Source organism: Maniola jurtina, chromosome 15, assembly GCF_905333055.1.
Source record: "Maniola jurtina chromosome 15, ilManJurt1.1, whole genome shotgun sequence".
In the NCBI taxonomy this organism is placed as follows: domain Eukaryota; kingdom Metazoa; phylum Arthropoda; class Insecta; order Lepidoptera; family Nymphalidae; genus Maniola; species Maniola jurtina.
The window spans coordinates 11,955,665-11,977,905 of NC_060043.1; the positions used below are offsets into that span (position 1 = coordinate 11,955,665).

Sequence of the window (22,241 nt, forward strand, 5' to 3'; positions counted from 1 at the left end):
TTCCCTAAAAGCCATGCCTTATAATTCTCTCATTGTAGCTCCTGCCGAATGCACGACTCTATTACCCTGGTGGCATTATCCGGGTATTATCCGAGATGCATTTTCAAGAAAAAACATATCAGAATTATCTCTTGAAATAATGTTGACATCATTAGCACCTAACTTCGTGAAACATTACCATGTTTACTTGGAGAAATTGTGGTATTTCTGTCAAACTAACTTGGTATATATTTATGATGCATCTATACCCACGGTAATTTGTTTTTTAAACCAACTTTTTAATGATTGTTACCAATACGGCACACTCAATTCGTTTCGCAGATACTAAGCCAAGAAATAGTTAATAATGATAGCATAAAAAAAAAAAAAAAAAATGATGTAACCTGAGATGCCAACCTAGTATTAAATAAACTGAGCTCATGGCACCCCAATGTGCAATTAACCGTAGATAATCTTACAAATAAAACCCCTTACTAGCTCTGTCGACCGCACAAAGAGTCCAAACTCTCTCGAAGATAAAAGATAGTAATATTCAAAACTTCTCTCATCGTATCACAATTAAAATTCCCGACATAATAAAGACTTCTAGACTTGGCTTTCAACAACCCATTATTCGTTTACCCTTCTTTATACAGAGAACAGCCATAATATGTCCAGCCACTACAGTGTTATGTTATACATATAGAACGCACCTCATCGTTAAGAACATCCTCATAAACCAGTAGCGGTATTGTTAATAATGATGATACTACTTTAGCAGAATCAATCACTAATCAATCTTTATCATATATTTGATCAGTCAATTATATCTAGTGTAATCACTCGCAACTTGCAAAATCATAATACGGTACTTACATTGTACTTAATACATATAATTGTTTACAACTAGCTAGGATAGCTAGTATAAGGATAATAGTTAATTAATTTTCACTTAATCAGTATGATTACGAAAAAAAAAAAAAAAAAAACTTATGTTTATTGATTGTACTAAAGGATATAATAATAATAATTATACTCTATTTAGATACAATCTTTTATTTTTCATTGATGATATTTCCGCAATACTCTCAAAGTCTACCTGTGTTATAACATCAAGAACCTGCTAATCTCGAGGACGAGGCGCGAGTATAATTAATGATTAAACGAACTTACCTGTACGTGAAGTTCTATCATAATTATACGAGCGCCGAGTCCGAAGAGATTAGCAATCCCGCCCGCCCAGTGCGCACACCCCAATTAGTGTCTCGGAAATACATCAATGAATATCAGAATCTCTTGCTCTAAACTAAATGATGGACGACAATCGACCGAGAATGCAAATGGACGATACCTACCCACAACAAGAAAAATAAAAATTTAATTAATACTTTTTTCTCAACTAAGTGCAGAGTGGTGACATCTAGGCGTAACTACCTGTGTTATAACATCAAGAACCTGCTAATCTCTTCGGACTCGGCGCTCGTATAATTATGATAGAACTTCACGTACAGGTAAGTTCGTTTAATCATTAATTATACTACCTTGACACAATGCAATGCCACTAACCATTTGCCTTATTATAGTTTTAGTGATTTAGTATTTTTCAAACCCGCATTATATAGCGTGCAAAATTTGGGTCAATCCCACCCACCTACGACAACGCGACATTGAATAGAGTATTAGACCTATTTACGGAATGTTCATTGACCTCTAGCGTCCGTATAAATCTAGGGTCTGTATATTTTCTACATCGTACTGTGGGGTCATTCGCCAACTACAATTAACACTAAATTATAAAATCCATTTGACATTGGTTGGTGCTACATTGCTGCTTCGTCGAGCGTTACTAAAATATTTTTTTGTAGAATACCTTCAATGGATTAAAAATAAATGTCAAATGAGCTCGGTGGCTATTATAACGGATCATTCCGCTGGTAAATTTTTGTAGATCATAAATTTAAAAGAGCTTTAACGTAACGTAATCTTTATAGATTAATTTAAAGGTATTAGGCACAGGCTCACTTACCATTATAATTTACGCATTAAGACCAATAAGTAACATTTGGTAACAGCCTCTCAAGACATCAAAGTGGAGTATCATCGAGCCTTCGAGCAGAATAATTCGATTACCGAAGGAATCCACTCTGAATCGAGATTTAAAGTTGCCTCACAAAACCAACAGAAATAAAATGTCCTAACTCCAAGGTTATTTAACTTGTGTTAGAGTTCTCCATAACGTTCTCAAAGACGTGTGAAGTCTGCCAATTCACACTTGGCCGGCCTGGTGAGCTATGCCCTCAGCCCTTCTCATTCTGAACGGAGACCTATGCTTAGTTCTTATATAGCCAACGCGACGATGGGTTGAGATGATGGTAATGATGATTAGTTAAGTTAGTTGCTTGGGCATTGACTTTTTGTCTTAGAATACCTGTAATTATGTCTTAGGCCACTATATATCAGAGGTTGCGAAATATTAGCAACAAGCCATAGAAGAGAAGATGTATATATAATACATAATATTATCTAAAAGCCGTAGACAGTATCTAGTAACTATCTGCTCTTGTAGGTAACTTGTAAGTAGCAAGGATAAGTAGGCGTGGACCATATTAAGTGGATGTACGACACGGCTTCCGAAGCCGTACATGAAGATTGGCCCTAATTCGAGCCCCATTTATTTACTGTGCCATCTTTTTGTGACGTCATTATAAGTTTTTCAGTTCATCATTTCAACCTATTGTATATCAAATCTTTGAAAAGAGCAACCACCGAGTTTCTTGCTGGTTCTTCTCGGTAGGAAAGGCATTTCGAACCAGTGGTAGATGCTTTTGACGATTCAAAAGAACTTGTAAAAGTCTAATTGAATAAAAATATTTTGAATTTGAATTTGAATTTATCGTTGGGCCACTAACGAGACCGAGCCCAAAACACATCTCCACTCACACACGCAAAACGCATTCTTAGGGTGCGTTTAATATATGCAGCATGTATGCGTTGCATTCTTACGCACCAAGGAACCCCTTTCTTTCTCAACTTAAGAGATCTTAAAGATTTTGGCCTACCGCCATTTTTATTTTTTTTCGAAATAGCGGCCACGCATAAAACCTGTAGGTATTAATCAATATAACTGGCATCAATACAAACAAGTACTTATGGTACGAGACAAAAATCTTCCAAAGCGTCACGTTTCTGAGATATGGGCTATCCAAGTTGTACTGGTGGAGTCATCAGTACAACAGTCTAGCTAGTGGGGGTGTGTGGGGGCGCCCCACCCCGATTGTCAACTCGATCTGTCGCGTTCTAAAGGTAGGTCGGGCTCCATACTAAAATATTCAATCCCCTTTTTATAATGGAATTGCTTTAATTTTAATTCGTGAGCAACATTATAATACGTACATCTACATGGACTCGTATGTAGGTATATAAGGTCCTCGTTATCATTTAAATTGCTCCGACAGATGTTCATTAACATAACGAATTGAGCAATTTCCAAATATGTTAGCAAAACATTCACATAATAAGGTTTTTATTCTGTAAAAGTTCACGAAATGTACTAGAAATACAATGTCATTTTACAGAGCATATCTTTTATGGCTCCAGTACACATTGGGTCAATGTTTTGTTTTGTCAACGCTCCCAATACCCTTTGATGATTGTATGAAAACTCACCAAAGCTGGCCAACACTGACCGCAAGCGCCTAATGGTCCTATACATATTCACCCAGTGCATTGGTCACATAGTGGAGCTGTAAAGAAATTTTTAGCAACATAAAAGTTGAACAAATCACCGCTATTATATCGAGTACTAGCTGATGCCCGCGACTTTCTCCGCCTGAATTTAGGTTTTTCGATATCCCGTGGGAACTCTTTAGTTTTCCGGGATAAAAAGTAGCCTATGTGCTAATCCAAGATATTACCTATCTCCATTCCAAATTTCAGCCAAATCCGTCGTTTTAGCGTGAAGGAGTAACAAACATACACACACACATACACACAAACTTTCGCCTTTATAATATTAGTGTGAGTGTGATTAGATAGCGGTAAATCTATGCCACGACTGAGGGTAACTAAAAAAAAGATCTTTTTGAGGACATTATGGAGAACTCTCAGATATGCAGGTTTCCTCACGATGTTTCCCTTCGCAAAGCAAGTGTTAATTACATCGCTTAGTAATTACACTATTGTGTGATTTGTATTTAACCGAGTTTAACTATACCAGTGCAAATATGTAGTTTGCCCATAACAGTTAATTTCAAAGATCAGCAAACGGCAAAGCTTATGCCCGGTCACGCCCGCGCCCCCGAGGTTTACAAATGCATACTAAACTCGATCAGAGAGCGCATTATGGAACCTTGTTCTACGTAGCGTAGGATAAGCGTAGATTGATACTAGCTGTTGATCTTAATAGAAAATGGATGCATTCTCTGCAACCTACTGTTTCAGTTAGCTCCCCCGAGGTTTTAAACACTCACGAGACTAATCACGGGACGCATTGTTGGGCTTTGTTCTACCTTAGCATAGGATAGGCGTAGATTGATACTAGGTGTTGATATTAATAGAAAGTGTATGCAAAGTCACGGCAACCCATGGCCCCAGTAAGCTTCCCCGAGGTTTACAGATGCATATCAATAATTAAACTCTCGCGAGGCGATTACGGAGCGCATTATTTAGCTTTGTTCTACTGTAACTAAGCGTAGCGTCAGATAAGCGTAGGCTGATCTACGGTTACAGTTAGCGCCCCCGAGGATTACAGATCACGAGGCGCATTATTATTATTTTTTTTTAAAGAATACTAGCCATTTTAAATGACTAATATTCCCCTTTCCTCTCCAACTAAGCGTCAGGCTTGTGCTAGGAGTAGGTACGACAATAGTGCAACGGGCGGGGTTTGAACCGTCAACCTTTCGGTTTTCAGTGCACTCCTTGACCGGTTGAGCTATTGAGGCTCTAATTATTGAACTTTGTTCTGCCGTAGCTTAACGTAGCATAGAATAAGCGTGGATTGATACTAGCTGTTGATCTTAATAGAAAATGTATGCCAAGTCACTGCAATCTACGGCTTCAGTTTGCTCTCCCGAGGTTTACAGATACATACTAAACTCTCACGAGACTGATCACGGGACGTATTGTTGGACTTTGTTCTACCGTAGCATAGGATAAGGGTACGATTTCAGATCACGAGGCGCATTATTGAACTTTGTTCTCCCGTAGCTTAGCGTAGCATAGGATAAGCGTGGGTTGATACTAGCTGTTGATCTTAATAGAAAGTGTATGCAAAGTCACGGCAACCCATGGCCCCAGTAAGCTTTCACGAAGTTTACAGATGCATATCAATTATTAAACTCTCGCGAGGCGATTACGGAGCGCATTATTTAGCTTTGTTCTACTGTAACTAAGCGTAGCGTCAGATAAGCGTAGGCTGATCTACGGTTCCAGTTAGCGCCCCGAGGATTACAGATCACGAGGCGCATTATTGAACTTTGTTCTGCCGTAGCTTAGCGTAGCATAGGATAAGCGTGGGTTGATACTAGCTGTTGATCTTAATAGAAAGTGTATGCAAAGTCACGGCAACCCATGGCCCCAGTAAGCTTCCCCGAAGTTTACAGATGCATATCAATAATTAAACTCTCGCGAGGCGATTACGGAGCGCATTATTTAGCTTTGTTCTACTGTAACTAAGCGTAGCGTCAGATAAGCGTAGGCTGATCTACGGTTACAGTTAGCGCCCCGAGGATTACAGATCACGAGGCGCATTATTGAACTTTGTTCTGCCGTAGCTTAGCGTAGCATAGGATAAGCGTGGATTGATACTAGCTGTTGATCTTAATAGAAAATGGATGCATTCACTGCAACCTACTGTTTCAGTTAGCTCCCCGAGGTTTACAGATGCATACTAAACTCTCACGAGACTGATCACGGGACGTATTGTTGGACTTTGTTCTACCGTAGCATAGGATAGGCGTAGATTGATACTAGCTGTTGATATTAATAGAAAGTGTATGCAAAGTCACAGCAACCCATGGCCCCAGTAAGCTTCCCCGAAGTTTACAGATGCATATCAATAATTAAACTCTCGCGAGGCGATTACGGAGCGCATTATTTAGCTTTGTTCTACTGTAACTAAGCGTAGCGTCAGATAAGCGTAGGCTGATCTACGGTTACAGTTAGCGCCCCCGAGGATTACAGATCACGAGGCGCATTATTATTATTTTTTTTTAAAGAATACTAGCCATTTTAAATGACTAATATTCCCCTTTCCTCTCCAACTAAGCGTCAGGCTTGTGCTAGGAGTAGGTACGACAATAGTGCAACGGGCGGGGTTTGAACCGTCAACCTTTCGGTTTTCAGTGCACTCCTTGACCGGTTGAGCTATTGAGGCTCTAATTATTGAACTTTGTTCTGCCGTAGCTTAACGTAGCATAGAATAAGCGTGGATTGATACTAGCTGTTGATCTTAATAGAAAATGTATGCCAAGTCACTGCAATCTACGGCTTCAGTTTGCTCTCCCGAGGTTTACAGATACATACTAAACTCTCACGAGACTGATCACGGGACGTATTGTTGGACTTTGTTCTACCGTAGCATAGGATAAGGGTACGATTTCAGATCACGAGGCGCATTATTGAACTTTGTTCTCCCGTAGCTTAGCGTTACATAGGATAAGCGTGGGTTGATACTAGCTGTTGATCTTAATAGAAAGTGTATGCAAAGTCACGGCAACCCATGGCCCCAGTAAGCTTTCACGAAGTTTACAGATGCATATCAATTATTAAACTCTCGCGAGGCGATTACGGAGCGCATTATTTAGCTTTGTTCTACTGTAACTAAGCGTAGCGTCAGATAAGCGTAGGCTGATCTACGGTTCCAGTTAGCGCCCCGAGGATTACAGATCACGAGGCGCATTATTGAACTTTGTTCTGCCGTAGCTTAGCGTAGCATAGGATAAGCGTGGGTTGATACTAGCTGTTGATCTTAATAGAAAGTGTATGCAAAGTCACGGCAACCCATGGCCCCAGTAAGCTTCCCCGAAGTTTACAGATGCATATCAATAATTAAACTCTCGCGAGGCGATTACGGAGCGCATTATTTAGCTTTGTTCTACTGTAACTAAGCGTAGCGTCAGATAAGCGTAGGCTGATCTACGGTTACAGTTAGCGCCCCGAGGATTACAGATCACGAGGCGCATTATTGAACTTTGTTCTGCCGTAGCTTAGCGTAGCATAGGATAAGCGTGGATTGATACTAGCTGTTGATCTTAATAGAAAATGGATGCATTCACTGCAACCTACTGTTTCAGTTAGCTCCCCGAGGTTTACAGATGCATACTAAACTCTCACGAGACTGATCACGGGACGTATTGTTGGACTTTGTTCTACCGTAGCATAGGATAGGCGTAGATTGATACTAGCTGTTGATATTAATAGAAAGTGTATGCAAAGTCACAGCAACCCATGGCCCCAGTAAGCTTCCCCGAAGTTTACAGATGCATATCAATAATTAAACTCTCGCGAGGCGATTACGGAGCGCATTATTTAGCTTTGTTCTACTGTAACTAAGCGTAGCGTCAGACAAGCGTAGGCTGATCTACGGTTCCAGTTAGCGCCCCGAGGATTACAGATCACGAGGCGCATTTTTTTTTTTTTTTAAATAATACTAGCCATTTTAAATGACTAATATTCCCCTTTCCTCTCCAACTAAGCGTCAGGCTTGTGCTAGGAGTAGGTACGACAATAGTGCAACGGGCGGGGTTTGAACCGTCAACCTTTCGGTTTTCAGTCCACTCCTTTACCGGTTGAGCTATTGAGGCTCTAATTATTGAACTTTGTTCTCCTGTAGCTTAACGTAGCATAGGATAAGCGTGGGTTGATACTAGCTGTTGATCTTAATAGAAAATGTATGCTAAGTCATTGCAAACTACGGCTCCAGTTAGCTATCCCGAGGTTAACAGATGCATAATAAACTTTTGCGAGGCTAATCACCGAGCGCATGATTGGACATTGTTCTACCGTAGCATAGGATAAGGGTAGATTGATACTAGTTGTTGATCTTAATAGAAAACTAGCTTACGTCCGCGTCATTGTCCGCGTGGACTACACAAATTTCAACACCCTATTTTACCCCTTAGTGTGGCTTTACAGTGACGCTTTTGCCAGCGCGGTTGGTAAGCGTCGCGGGCCACGAGTTTTGCGTCTCTTGGATCGTTACATAGTCGCGCGGATGGCCCGCGCTGACGGAAATTCGGCCACCGCGCTTACCACCCGCGCGGACGGTAAGCGTCACTGTAAAACCAGCCTTAGGGGTTGAACTTTTAACAATCCTTTCTTAGCAGATGTCTACGTCATAATAACTATCAGCATGCCAAATATCAGGCCGATCCGTCAGTCGTTGTTAGATCAGTCAGTCAGTCAGTCGGACAACTTTTTGTTTTATATGTATACGTACAAGTATAATATGACTTTACCATTACAGCATTATCACAGCTTCTATTTGAAACTAGTAGGTCCAATTCACTCCCCGTTCTGAACTGATCGATAGTCGATACAGGAAAGTGAAAACCTCCATTGATCACAATTTGTCTCGCGTCCCCGGAAATGGTTTGTGATAAAGAAGCACTATAACTTCGGAAGAAGCCTACAAACTATTCAGCGATAAATGACGACGATGCTTATCATATTATTACTAGCCGATGCCCGCAACTTCGCCCGCGTGGATTTAGGTTTTTCGACATCCCGTGGGAACTCTTTGATTTTCCGGGATAAAAAGTAGCCTATGTACTAATCCAGGATATTATCTATTTCCATTCCAAATTTCAGTCAAATCCGTTTAGTAGTTTTCGCGTGAAGGAGTAACAAACATACACACACACACACACATAATACAAACTTTCGCCTTTATAATATTAATAGTGAGTGTGATAGACATCCACAGTAGAACACAGGTATCTTTTAGGGACTTCCACACGCCACGGTCTAGCGCCGCCTGAATCCAGCGGCTCCCTGCGACTCGCTTGATGTCGTCCGTCCACCTAGTGGGAGTCTTTCGACGTTGCGTTTTCCGGTGCGAGGTCACCGTTCCAACACCTTGGGACCTCAACGAATATCGGTTTTTCGAACTATGTGCCCTGCCCATTGCCACTTCAATTTGATCTGTGTCGGCTACTCTGGTTCTCTTACGGATTTGAGTGAGTGACTCTGAGCTTTCTTATGAGGCCCACATCAGTTAGCGACCATGTCTCGGATCCAATATAATATGTCATGTGATAATATGCCAGTCAGTTTTTAACCCCCGACCCAAAAAGAGGGGTGTTACGTATAAGTCATACGTGTATATCTGTTTACGTGTGTATCTGTCTGCGGCATAGTAGCTCCTAAACTAATGAACCGATTTTAATTTCGTTTTTTTTTTGTTTGAAAGGTGTCTTGATCGAGAGTATTCTTAGCTATAATCCAAGCAAATCAGTTCAGCCGTTTGAAAGTCAGCTCTTTTCTAGTTACTGTAACCTTCACTTGTCGGGAGTGTTATAAATTTTTAATTTACACTTGTTCCCTCGATAGGTTCTGGAGTGAAGACCGCGTACCGGTGCGCAGTGTGGGACGACCTTCGGCCCGCTGGACTGATGACCTGAAGAAGGTGGCGGGGAGCGGGTGGATGAGGAAGGCAGAGGACCGTGTTTGGTGGCGCGCTCTTGGAAAGGCTTAAGTCCAGCAGTAGACGCATACAGGCTGATGGAATTAAATGGAAATATATTGTGTTTTTACTTTTTTTATCTTTGTCGCCTAAGAATGTTTCAACATCATTCAATATGAGATCAAACCACGATGCATTGTTATCTCACGACAATGTAATAAAAATCGCCTATATTTTTTGCTCAGCTAATAGGGTATCTTCCGGTCCACTGGTCCGCATCAAAGCGGGCTGATATAGCTAGGTTATTCGCGTACGTGCTGACGTCAACAACTTGTATGATAGTTCACACTAGCCACATGTCGCTCGACTAAAAGTTGCAATCAATTTTGGATCAAAGTCAAAGTCAAAATCATTTATTCGAAGTAGGTACAATTGTACTCCTTTTGATGGTCGAAATTGTTAAAGTACGATATAGTGGTGATAATTAATTACGTAACTTAAAACTGAAGCTACCTGCCTTTACATAAGTTTAAAATTTCTATGCTCCTGAGAAAAACATATTATACAATCGAGGATTATGTAAATGATAAAAGAGCGTGGATTTGACCAGCAGCTCGCTCCAGCAATGCGCAGGACTTGAATTACTTTTATACATGGCATAAATTTCAAATCTTTGAAAAGAGCAACTTCCGAGTTTCCTGCTGTTTCTTCTCGGTAGGAAAGGCATTCCGAACTAGTGGTAGATACTTTTGACGATTCAAAAGTACTTATAAAAGTTAAATTGAATATATTTTTTTTTTGCTTTCATCTCATATCTTTGCATTCTCATTTTCAGTAATGGTAACTCTGATGGAATGGTAAATCGGATGGCTACTAAATTTTAAGGTTTTCTTACCAATGTAATAAGAAAAAGACAGACAAACTTAATTTAATATAAAACTGGCAAACTTTGTGACTTTAGGACTAGGTGCTAGTCTTGAGAGTCTTGAGGGGCCATACGCTTGTATTTGAAGAAAAGCGACATAAAGTCTGTAGTGTGTTCTTGACTCATTAACACTCACTAACACTCACCACTTGTTGCACTACCAGAGGCGTGTGCCAATATTGCACTAGTTTGGAGCCCAAAGTAGAGAAACGTGACTGGAACACTGTAGCGCTTGCAACATAGTATGAGAGCTCGTAAACGAATTGTATGAACTACTTTTACACCGCTTATGACATAATTTAAATTACTTTCAGGCCTGGAGACCATTACTTATGACACACCACTTCACACTTATGAGATAATTTTAAATTACTTTCAGGTCTGGAGACCACCACTTAAGAGGGGTCTCTCCGTCACTCGCTGCATACAAACGTAGTTCCAATTTCATTTAAATATTAAGCAACCAAAGTCCATGAAATTTTGCAGACATATTCTAGAAACTAATATCTATGCCTGTGGTTTTCCAGATTTATGTTAAAATATTCGGTTTCAAAGTTACGCGGTCTTAAAAATTCACATACAAATCTTTGAGCCCCTGTAATTTTAAAACTACATATTTTTAGAAAAATCTAAAACACCACAGGCACAGATATTAGTTTCTACAATATGTCTGCAAAATTTCATGGACTTTGGTTGCTTAATACTCAAATGAAATTGGAACTACGATTGTATGGAGTAAGTGACGGAGAGAGCCCTGTTAAATGACACACCACTTCACACTTATGACACGACTTATGACACACCTTATGACAATTTTAAATTACACTAGCTGACGGCCGCAACTTCGTCCGCGTGGATTTAGGTTTTTCGACATCCCGTGAGAACTCTTTGGTTTTCCGGGATAAAAAGTAGCCTATGTGCTAATCCAGGGTTTAATCTATCTCCATTCTAAATTTCAGCCCAATCCGTCCAGTAGTTTTTGCGTGAAGGAGTAACAAACATACACACACACACACACACATACAAACTTTCGCCTTTATAATATTAGTGTGATACAGGTCAGGTCAGGTAATCTGAGGCTAAATAATAGGCTCCGTTGGTATCCTTCGGGAATAGAGCCCTAAAAGTATGCAACGTATAACTTTATGTAAGCGTTATATATGAAGCCCTCAAGTTCTAAGCCTATTCAGAGCACGCAATCAAATTAATTAATTAAATATGCTAAAACCTTAATAAGCTCAAGATATAAGACTTTCTAACGATTCAATTACATTCTTATCGACTTATATCGTAACAAAAAACCGGCCAAGTGCGAGTCAGACTCAGACGAGTGTTCTGTACTACAGTCGTATTTTTTCGACATTTTGCAGGATAAATCAAAAACTATTATGTATTATAGGGCCCCGTAGGTACAGGTGCTGACCTTGATAGCCTACGAGGGTGTCAGCGGGCGTAGTAGGTCGCGGGGCGAGAGGGGACTGAGATGCGCTCGAGCGTGTCCGCTGGAGCGCGTCAGTCAGTCGGAAGCCGGGAGCTTACGGATGCATACGCGTGCCACGCCTAGTCGTTCCGCCGTTTTTCCTGTGCTCTGGTTTTAAGTGATTATACATACTCGTTATCTCACCCGACTCTCTCCTTTATTACAACCCACACCGCCACACTGGCTGCCCAACGTGATTCAGGGTTTTAAGGGTTTCATAAACGGTCATTCGCGTCTTTCCGTTAACGGTTTTTGTGAACAATGCCGCGAAAAAGGGTTAGTTTGCGTGATACCCAAGACGGAGAGCCAAGCAACGTTACGATGTCAGCCGAGCATTTTTCTACGTTAATGACGTCGCTCCAAAAACAGAATGCCGACATGTGTGAGCGGTTGATACGCGAAGTACGTTCATCAACCCCCCTGGCGGGGGGAGCTTCATCGCCTGTACAAGCTGGGAACAATGGAAACTTTTCTAAGTGTTCATCGCGGTACAGCGGCGCGTCAAATGAATGCGTGGAAGGCTTCATAGACGCTATACAAGTGTATAAGAGTTGCCTACAAATAACGGATGACAACGCTGTGAAAGGGCTGTCTATGCTCTTATCGGACAAGGCTGCGTTGTGGTGGCAAGGCGTAAGGAAGTCAGTTGCGGACTGGGATGATGCGATTCTTCGCTTGCAATCTGCATTCGGCGCCCGTCGGCCACCGTTTGTTATCTACAGGGAGTTATTTGCTCTTGCACAAAAAGATGAAAACACAGATATTTTCATATCAAAAGTTCGATCACTGTTTGCAAAGCTTCCGGAGGAGGATTTATGTGAACGTGTGGAGTTGGACATGACTTATTCCTTACTAGACCGCAGAATCAGGAAAAGATTAGATCGCGACGAAATCAAGTCTTTTGATGACCTATTGCGTAAAGCGCGGTCCATCGAAGACTCGCTAAAAGAAAGCGAGCTTGTCCCAAGCAAAGGGTCTCAGGAATTAAAAAGTAAGAAAACTCCCACTACAGTTCCTTCGTCCAGCACGCCTGTGCCAGCGGCTAACGTTCAGCGAGGCGATTACAGCAAAACAGCTGATACAACGGCGGGTTCGCCGGCGAAGGAGTCGACGACCTCAAGGCCGCGAACGCGTGTGTTTTGCGTTTATTGTAAAAGCAATAAGCATGATAAAAGTGAGTGCTTTCGGTTAAATAACAAAAACAAATCCAGTGATGCGTTAAATAATAAAAGTGAATTAAAATGCTACGGTTGTGGTGCACATAACGTTATGAAAGCGAACTGTAAAAACTGTAACACCCAAACATTTTATTCGGTAAAGTCAATCGATAAGCGATCGCGCTCCGTAATAGCGCCGCGAGCCGGCAGCAACGAAGGAGGCGTGGCCGGTCGAGACGGGGCGTTTGCGCAAGTTGAAGTGGCGGGCCCCGGCCGGAATTTTGGCGCTAAGCGCGCGTCGGGACATTGCGTGACGTCAGCGCACCTACCAACCGGTTCTATGGAGCGAGTTAACCCGTCGCGCGGTGACGGAAAATTGTGCCCAAACGTAATTGACTTTTGTTGCGATTCTGGTTTGTGTTCCAATGACAATTCAAATTGTTCTTGTGTAAATAGTAATTATAGTTTTGTAAACCTTAATGATAACTATTTTAAGAATTATGTTTCGCAGTCAAACGTGACTTCAAAAGATTGTTTTAACGTTACGAATGGTTATTTTAATGATACTGGTCTTAATAATTGTAATGTTGTAAATAATAATTGTGTAAATAATGTGTCTTATGGACCTAGCCGTCGTCCTGTATTAAATATAAGTATATTGCAAAGGTGTGGCACTGCGTTGGTCGATTCTGCCGCGAAAAGCTGTATAGCAGGGCACACTCTACACTCCCTCTTACGCGAAGTTGGACACCCGTTAAAGGCCTCAACACAGATTGTTAGGTTGGCGGACGGTGTTAGTAGGGAGATGAATGTACTTACGACGGAGTTAGGGGTGACACTACACAATAGAACTAAATTAGTTCCGTTTTTGATTTTTCCGGATTCTAATAATAACGAAAGTTTATTAGGTATTAATTTTTTAACCTTATTTAACCTTGTTTTCGATTTTGGTAACCGGAAGTGGCACTTTGCAGACAATAGTTCGCAAAAGTTCGACATGCAGTTCGAAACAGTGTCACCTCTATCTTCGTGTGCTTCGCTTGACGTACTGCGGGACGACGAGGCGACTTCGCTTTCCGCGGACCAAAGAGAGATTCTTGCGCGTCTCCTCGTGGAGAATGAGGACATCTTCGAGCCAGGGGGGACGCCAACTCCTTTTGCTGAGCACGTTATTGATACCGGCGATCATCTTCCCATCGCTGTTCCGCCTTACAGGTTAACACCGGCCAAAAAGGACGTAATGCGGACTGAGCTTGACAAGATGCTAGCGGACGGTGTCATCGAAGAATGTGAATCAGCTTGGATGTCTCCAGCGCTGTTGGTGCCTAAAGCGAATGGCAAGGTAAGGTTTTGTGTGGACTATAGGAAACTCAATGCGGTCACGAAGACCGATGTTTATCCTATGCCCTTGATAGACGAGCTAGTCCAATCAACAAAAAAAAATTGCTTCATGACTAGTTTAGATATGCGCAGTGGATTTTGGCAGGTTAGCGTACGCGAGCAAGACAGAGACAAAACTGCCTTCGCGACGCCGTTCGGAACATTTCGTTTTAACAGGATGCCTTTCGGACTGAAGAACGCGCCGTCGACCTTTCAGCGGTTGATCGATAGGCTCCGTTCTGGTGCGTCGTTGAAGAATGTTACGTTGTTAGCCTACCAAGATGATTTACTTGTCATATCGGAAGGAAGCTTTGAAAATCATATCTCGGATTTACGCGTGGTTTTTGAAAGGCTACGTTTGTTTAAGTTGCGCGCTAATAGAGATAAGTGTGTCTTTGCACGTGACGAGGTCAAATACCTTGGTCATGTCATTACTCAGGATGGTATATCTCCCGACAAGGACAAGGTTCGTGCAGTCTTAGAGATGAAGGCACCGTCGTCTTTGCGACATCTTCGCACTTTTATACAAACGTGTTCTTGGTTTCGAAAGTTCATACCAAACTTTTCAGGTCTTGCAGAACCTCTGACGCGTTTAACGAAAAAGAACCAGCCGTGGGTATGGGGCCCAGACCAAGCTCGCGCGTTTGAAGAGCTAAAGAATCGTCTTTCGTCTGCCCCCATTCTCATTCAGGCAGATTATAGTAAACCTTTCGTACTAAGAACCGATGCTAGCGCCTACGCCATAGGTGCAGTGTTGCTTCAAGGCGAAGGTAAGGATGAGCGACCGATAGAGTATGCCAGCCGGTTACTTATACCGGCGGAACGCAACTACAGTACGACGGAGCGTGAGGCTCTTGCCGTCGTTTGGGCAGTAGAACGTTTTAGAGGGTACATCGAGGGTCACGAGATCATAGTAGGCAGTGACCATCAACCACTCAAATGGTTGCTCACACTGAAGTCGCCGTCGGGTAGGTTGGTTCGATGGGCACTAAAGCTGCAAGCCTTTAATATTCAGTTCCAGTACACACCTGGAAAAGCCAACGTAGTTGCTGATACACTCAGTCGTCCCACCTGTGAAGAGGGGGACAAAGATAAGTGTGTTGTTTGTTCCGTCATCATTGACTTACCTGCTCGCAGTCCGGATGAACTCAGGCGCGCGCAGTTGGAGGACCTGGAACTTAAAAAAATTATTAATGAGTTGGAGGATACTTCTGATCCGCAGGCAATAGGCGTTAAACGTTGGTCTGAAAGAGGATATTTTATTCAGCAAGGCGTTCTTTACAGATACAACCCTGACGTGGAAAGTGAAGAGCCTCAACTCGTGGTTCCTGCTTCTTTACGTTTAGAAATTGTAAAGGAGTGTCATGACACGGCCTTGGCCGGTCATCATGGAGTGGATAGGACTTACCATAGAATCGCTCAACGGTTTTATTTTCCAGGAATGCGCAGGATCATCGCTGATTATGTCAAGTCATGTGTCACCTGCCAAAGATACAAACCTTCTAATGAAAAGCCGCAGGGACTTCTTCAAACACCCGTGCTTAACCAGCGAGGTGAAGTCTTGGCGATAGATTTGTTTGGCCCCTTGCCTAAAGGCGAGTCCGGTGAAAGGTGGATCCTCTTAGTGGAGGACACCGCAACTCGTTGGGTAGAAATTTATGCACTTAAGGATGCTACAGCGGAGGTCTGCGCTCGGACTCTGATAGAGGAGTACTTTCTGCGCCAAGGTTTACCGCGGAGGATCGTCTCGGACAACGGTGTGCAATTTATCTCGGCTGTTATGCAGCAATGCATGTACATCTTAGGGATTCGCCAAGATCTGGTTCCTTTGTATCATCCATCCGCTAATCCAGCCGAACGCAAGAACAGAGATCTCAAATTTCAGATTTCCCGACTCGTTGACACGAATCACTCGTCTTGGCCAAGTCATCTTCCAGCGATAAGGTTCGCGATGAATACTGCGGTTTGCCAGACTACTGGGGTTACTCCAGCGTATCTCACTTATGCTAGAGAGCTGCGTTCTCCAGTCGATGTACATAATGATATCAGGTCTGTTCTTAACAAGGATAATTTTGTTCCTCAGATCACACCTTATTTGAAGAATTTCATAAATACTTTTATTGCTGTTAGGGAACGGGTAGAGACCCAACAGGATCGGCGAAAGGAGTTGGCCGATTGTTCCCGAAGTACTGGCGAAGTTTACGAGGTTGGTGATAAAGTTCTTTTAAAGTCACACGTGCTCAGCAACGCCGCGAAAAATGTTACCGCTAAGTTTATTCCCAAAAGAGATGGCCCATACGTGGTCAAAGAACGAGTTAGCCCTACAGCTTATATTGTTGCTAACTTAGACGCTGCTAATGAGGTTATAGGTAAATTCCATGTCTTGGAGCTCACGAGATTTCATAGCCGGGATTGTTCGCCTCCTCGTCCTCTACTTCCTAAGCGTCAAAGAGGGCGTCCTCGCAAGCATGTTTGCCCTGTTTGTTCGGTTGCTTGTGAGCGAGCCCATGAGCGAGGGCGTTTTTCATGGCCTCGAGGGGGGATATAGGGCCCCGTAGGTACAGGTGCTGACCTTGATAGCCTACGAGGGTGTCAGCGGGCGTAGTAGGTCGCGGGGCGAGAGGGGACTGAGATGCGCTCGAGCGTGTCCGCTGGAGCGCGTCAGTCAGTCGGAAGCCGGGAGCTTACGGATGCATACGCGTGCCACGCCTAGTCGTTCCGCCGTTTTTCCTGTGCTCTGGTTTTAAGTGATTATACATACTCGTTATCTCACCCGACTCTCTCCTTTATTACAACCCACACCGCCACAGTATAAAAATAAATGAAAATCTGTTTTAGAGTGTACGTGTGTGTATTTTGATGTGAATCTTGAATAAGTTACACTCGCATTATATAGCATGTGGCAATGCCAGCCGATGCTGATCTCTATAATGCCAGACTGAAATTCTTATAACACCAATAGAAATATTGTTCACATTATAAGCAAAACGTTTGATCCAAACAACATTATTTTCTTGGCTATAAATTATGCTCCAAAGATGAATTACGGCTTATGAGAAGTTCTTACACTTGAAAGAGCCGTAAGCGTAGGCTTTGAAATGAAAAACGTACCGTTTCGCAAAAGTGACGGATTAATACGGCATAATACAAATCCCAAAGGGAACACGATACAAATAGTACACTACTTTGATGAACTTCAAACGATTCTATTTAATAATGGCATATTAATATGGATGCTGCGCAAGGAATATTTAAAAAGCTTTTATATACGTTCATATCAGACACGACGGACGGACGGACGGACAGACAGACAGACAGACAACAACACTTTGTTCCTATAAGGGTTCCGTTTTTGTTTTGAGGTATGGAACCCTAAAAACATCTTGTGGGCAACTGAAAGCTCAACCTGTTGCTTCCACGCATCTTTGACACTAAGGAAATAATCAATTCTGTAATAGCCTCATATTGTAAGTGTGTTTTGACACAATTTGTGTAATAGCAAACCTAAAAATTCTTTAGGAACCATATTTTAAAAGCAAATACTCAGGCTCACAAAGGATTTCTGTACTTTATGAAACCCTTTAAAGTCTGAGCATATCAAAGTACACTCTATAGTAATTCTCAACTGATTCTCAGCCTAAGTAAATCTTTGATCTCACCTGTCTGTCTGTTCCCTAGAGCATTATATTTGTATCAGTTCACAAAGCTTCTGCAGATGTGTATGCTTGGATCGTGAATATCAGTAGCTATGATGATACCATCTCGAATATTTTTATTATGAACAAAGAGAATCAACGAGTGGACGAGAGAATACTAAAGCACAGAATAAATAATAACACTGACTATGGTATCTGTTTGTAAATATTGAATATTGAATTATCGATAGCAAAAAACAACTGCTTAACTTCCAGGCTCTTCTCGTTACAAAGGCAATTCCGTAATCAGTAGATTTATTTGACTATTAAAATCCCTTGTAAAATTATTTTTACAAGTGCTAATCGCTCTAATTAAATAATTTGTTTTGCTAATGGTTAAATCTCCCGATAACCTCTACATGTTGTGACCTGTTATCCTTGCGTATATTTTGGGAGGATTTTACAATAATTCGTTTAAAATATTTCAAAAATACCTGTACCTGTACCTAAGTTACGCCTTACAATTATTTATTTATTACTTTATCGACAGAAATCTATTTTTTTTAAATGTATTTAAAATTACTTAGAAATTTCCTTGAAGTTAAAAAAAAAACACTATCATTTATACTAATATTATAAAGAGGAAACCTTTGTATTTTTGTATGTTTGTATTGAATAGGCTCAAAAACTACTGGACCGATTTCATAATTTCTTTTACCATTACTTAGAGGGATTCTTCCGAATCCGTATAGGCTATATTTTATCCCGGAAAATAGATAGGATTTTTCGTGGTAGTGTCCACCCGTGCGAAGCCGGGGCGGGTCGCTAGTAAAATTATAAAAACAACAGAAATCTTATTGATTTCAGCAGTAGGTGAGTAGGTACTCAGAATCTATTTGCGTTTCGCCGTTACAGATGTCGCCGCAGACTATCATCTGGTTAATTTCCTGTGCAGGAAACCTGTCACTATCTATTCATCTGCTTTCTGTGAGACATATCTACATAGTATGAGCAGAATGAGGAGGGAACTCTCGGTTTGATTTTGAATCGACGATATGTCAAATATTAGGCTATGGTGACGTGAAATCACAGAAAAATAGGGCTATAGTGTGCTACCTGCATCTAATGTACTAACCTTTGACCACCCTTTGACGTACCTGCCAGTGAAGTCTGTCTCGATGTTTTTAACCCCCGACCCAAAAAGAGGGGTGTTATAAGTTTGACTTGTGTACCTATCCGTGTATCTGTCTGTGGCATCGTAGCTCCTAAACGAATAAACTGATTTTAATTTAGTTTTTTTTGTTTGAAAGGTGGCTTGATCGAGAGTGTTCTTAACTATAATTCAAGAAAATCGGTTCAGCCGATTAAAAGTTATCAGCTCTTTTCTAGTTACTGTAACCTTCTCTTGTCGGGGGTGTTATAAATTTTTAATTTACATCGTCTGTAATCAAGGGTGGTATGAGTATCTGAAACTTACTCATAAGACGCATAATATTTGTTTTGCTTTTATTAAACTGGGTCAATCTCATAGACCCTCAAATTAATGGCGAACAGTTATCCATACTATTATTATAAATGCGAAAGTGTGTCTGTCTGTCACATTTTCACGGTTCATCCCTTTAACCGATTTTGTGGTAATTTAGTACAGAAATAGCTTGCATCCAAGAGACGGACATATTTTTCTTATCCCGGAAAATCAACGAGTTTCTATGGGGTTTTTAAAAACTAAAACCACCCGGACGAATCATCAATCATTTTGTATTTATTATATTTAGTATTATAATAATAGATCTTCCAAAAGATCGATGCAGTACTAAATAGTAGGTGTAGTATAATAGGTAACTGCAGTGTTCCATATACGTAATTCACTCAACAATCATCAACTAAAGTTTCTAAACTTCGGCTCAATAATACCTGTAACGAACTTCACTGTTTCGATGAACAAAGCCACATTTGCATTATCAAAACTCCGAACTTAAATGTAACTTGGTAACTTTGTTATTCCTTATTCTGAGTAGATCAATAAATCACGCACTGCTCGAGTTCAAGATTATAGTAATTACCCTTGACACCAGCCGTAATAAAAGGAAGTGTATGCTCGTCAAATGTGGTCAAATACCAGGAACGCAGCAGGAAGTACAGGTTGAATATATGCTGAAAATTCGTCAAAGTTTGGCCACAGATTAATTTTATTTATTAATTCTATTGCAAGGCCGGTAAAATACCTCTGCGACTCGATACAGGCGGGCCCTCATTCATTTGTTCTTTCATACTGCGCAGGAAGAGGAAGGTTGACTGGAGAACCAATCAAAACACCAATGTCAGCGCGCTTCACTTGGTATTTACTATTATTATACGAGTAGACCAATAAATCACCCACTGCTCAAAATCAAGATCAAAGTTTTCTTTGACAGCAATGCAACTGTAGGGAACTGTAGGAATGTCAAACGTGGTCAAATACCAGGAACGCAGCAGAAAGAAGAGATTGAAAGTATGCTGAAAATTCGTCAAAGTTTCGTCACAGATTAATTAATTGTAAGGCCGATAAGATCCCTGTCATCAGGGATCTGCTCGTTAACAAATTAATCTGACACTCGATTCCGGCGGACCCTTATTCATTTCACTGCCAACCAAAGGTCCAAAACAATGGTCCGGATTAATTCTCTACGGAACGAAAATTTCCCGTACTAAATATAGTCAAGAGTAATGGGAGAATAATTGGGATCAAAGGAGGATAGACCACAGCGCCAGTTTTGGCCATGAAAATAGATTATAGAACATTATATAATATGTACCTATGTACCTATATCTCATTTTCTGCATCGTATTCTTTCCCAGATCCAACTGAATACAACCAATATACCTAACTAGTAGTAAAAGTGAAATATTAGCAGGAAAACGTTTTTTTAGATTCAGATACAAGTTAGCCCTTGACTGCAATCTCACCTGGTGGTAAGTGATGAAGCAGTCTAAGATTGAAGTGGGCTAACCTGGACGTGGTGTGGCAGTTTTCATAAACCCATACCCCTTTGGTTTCTACACTGCATCGTACCAGAACTGTCTTCTATCTTAGATTGCATCATCACTTACCATCAAGTAAGGTCACAGTCAAGAGCTAACTTATCTCAGAATAAAAAAACATTTGCAAAACTGATAGTTACTAAATCAATTTTACAACACAAAGCAGGCAATTGTATTCCGTCAAAGTTCGCGAAAGCCAGATGTGATTCTTCGAAGGAAACTCAAAGTTACTACAAATGTTATAGAAGCTTAACAACTAGTTGGGAAACTCAAATATTGAATCATTGCTCTTGTCAAGTATGGAGATTGGAGAGTTTGCGAAATTGTTGAAGCTCATTGATGCTTACAATGAAGTTTACAATAGTAATATTGAATGACTATTGATGTAACGCTGACTAACAACCAAAATTAATAAGCCTATCTGCAATCTGTTGTAGAATCCTTGTTTTTAACCCCCGACCCAAAAAAGGGGTGTTATAAAGGGGTGTATCTGTGTATCTGTCTGTGTAATTTGTTTTTGTTTCAAAGGTGGCTTCATCGAGAGTGTTCTTAGCCATAATCCAAGAAAATCGGTTCAGCCGTTTGAAAGTTATCAGCTCTTTTCTAGTTACTGTAACCTTCACTAATTGTCGGGGGTGTTATAAATTTTTAATTTATACTTGTTAGTATTTGTTGTTTAGATACAGTATATTGTGCATAATAATATAACGAAATTTCATATTCCTCACTAGTGTAGTTATTGAGATAACCCACGTCACAAAAATGGTCTAAGGCTGAGATCTCAAGAGACTTTACTCAAACTTAAGACACAGTAAAAACGAGACAGCGTTACATCGCTGACATAAATCTGTCTCGTTTTAACTGAAACATAAGTCTAAGCAAAGTCAAAGGTGTTCTATATATTTCAATCTAAAACTGACAACTTTAACAGCCCCCCATCTCCTTATTTTTTAATATAAAAAAAATAAGAAACATTCGTACTCTCTTCAATGAACTCTTAACATTGATACTCTACTAGGGAAAGAAAAAAATATTTTCT

The 22,241-nt window shown here is 41.0% G+C and overlaps 1 protein-coding gene and 1 long non-coding RNA gene across 2 annotated transcripts in view; both read right to left on the reverse strand.

Annotated features, from left to right (window-relative positions):
• LOC123872789 (protein kinase C, brain isozyme) overlaps nt 1–22,241 on the reverse strand; it is a 193,850-nt gene that overhangs the window by 121,224 nt on the left and 50,385 nt on the right. The gene's annotated exons all lie outside the window — the stretch shown is intronic.
• On the reverse strand, nt 680–22,092 carry LOC123872813. Its single transcript, XR_006797550.1, has 3 exons — nt 21,993–22,092; nt 11,558–11,563; nt 680–692 (listed from the first exon to the last, which is right to left on the reverse strand). It is a non-coding gene; the product is annotated as an uncharacterized LOC123872813 (long non-coding RNA).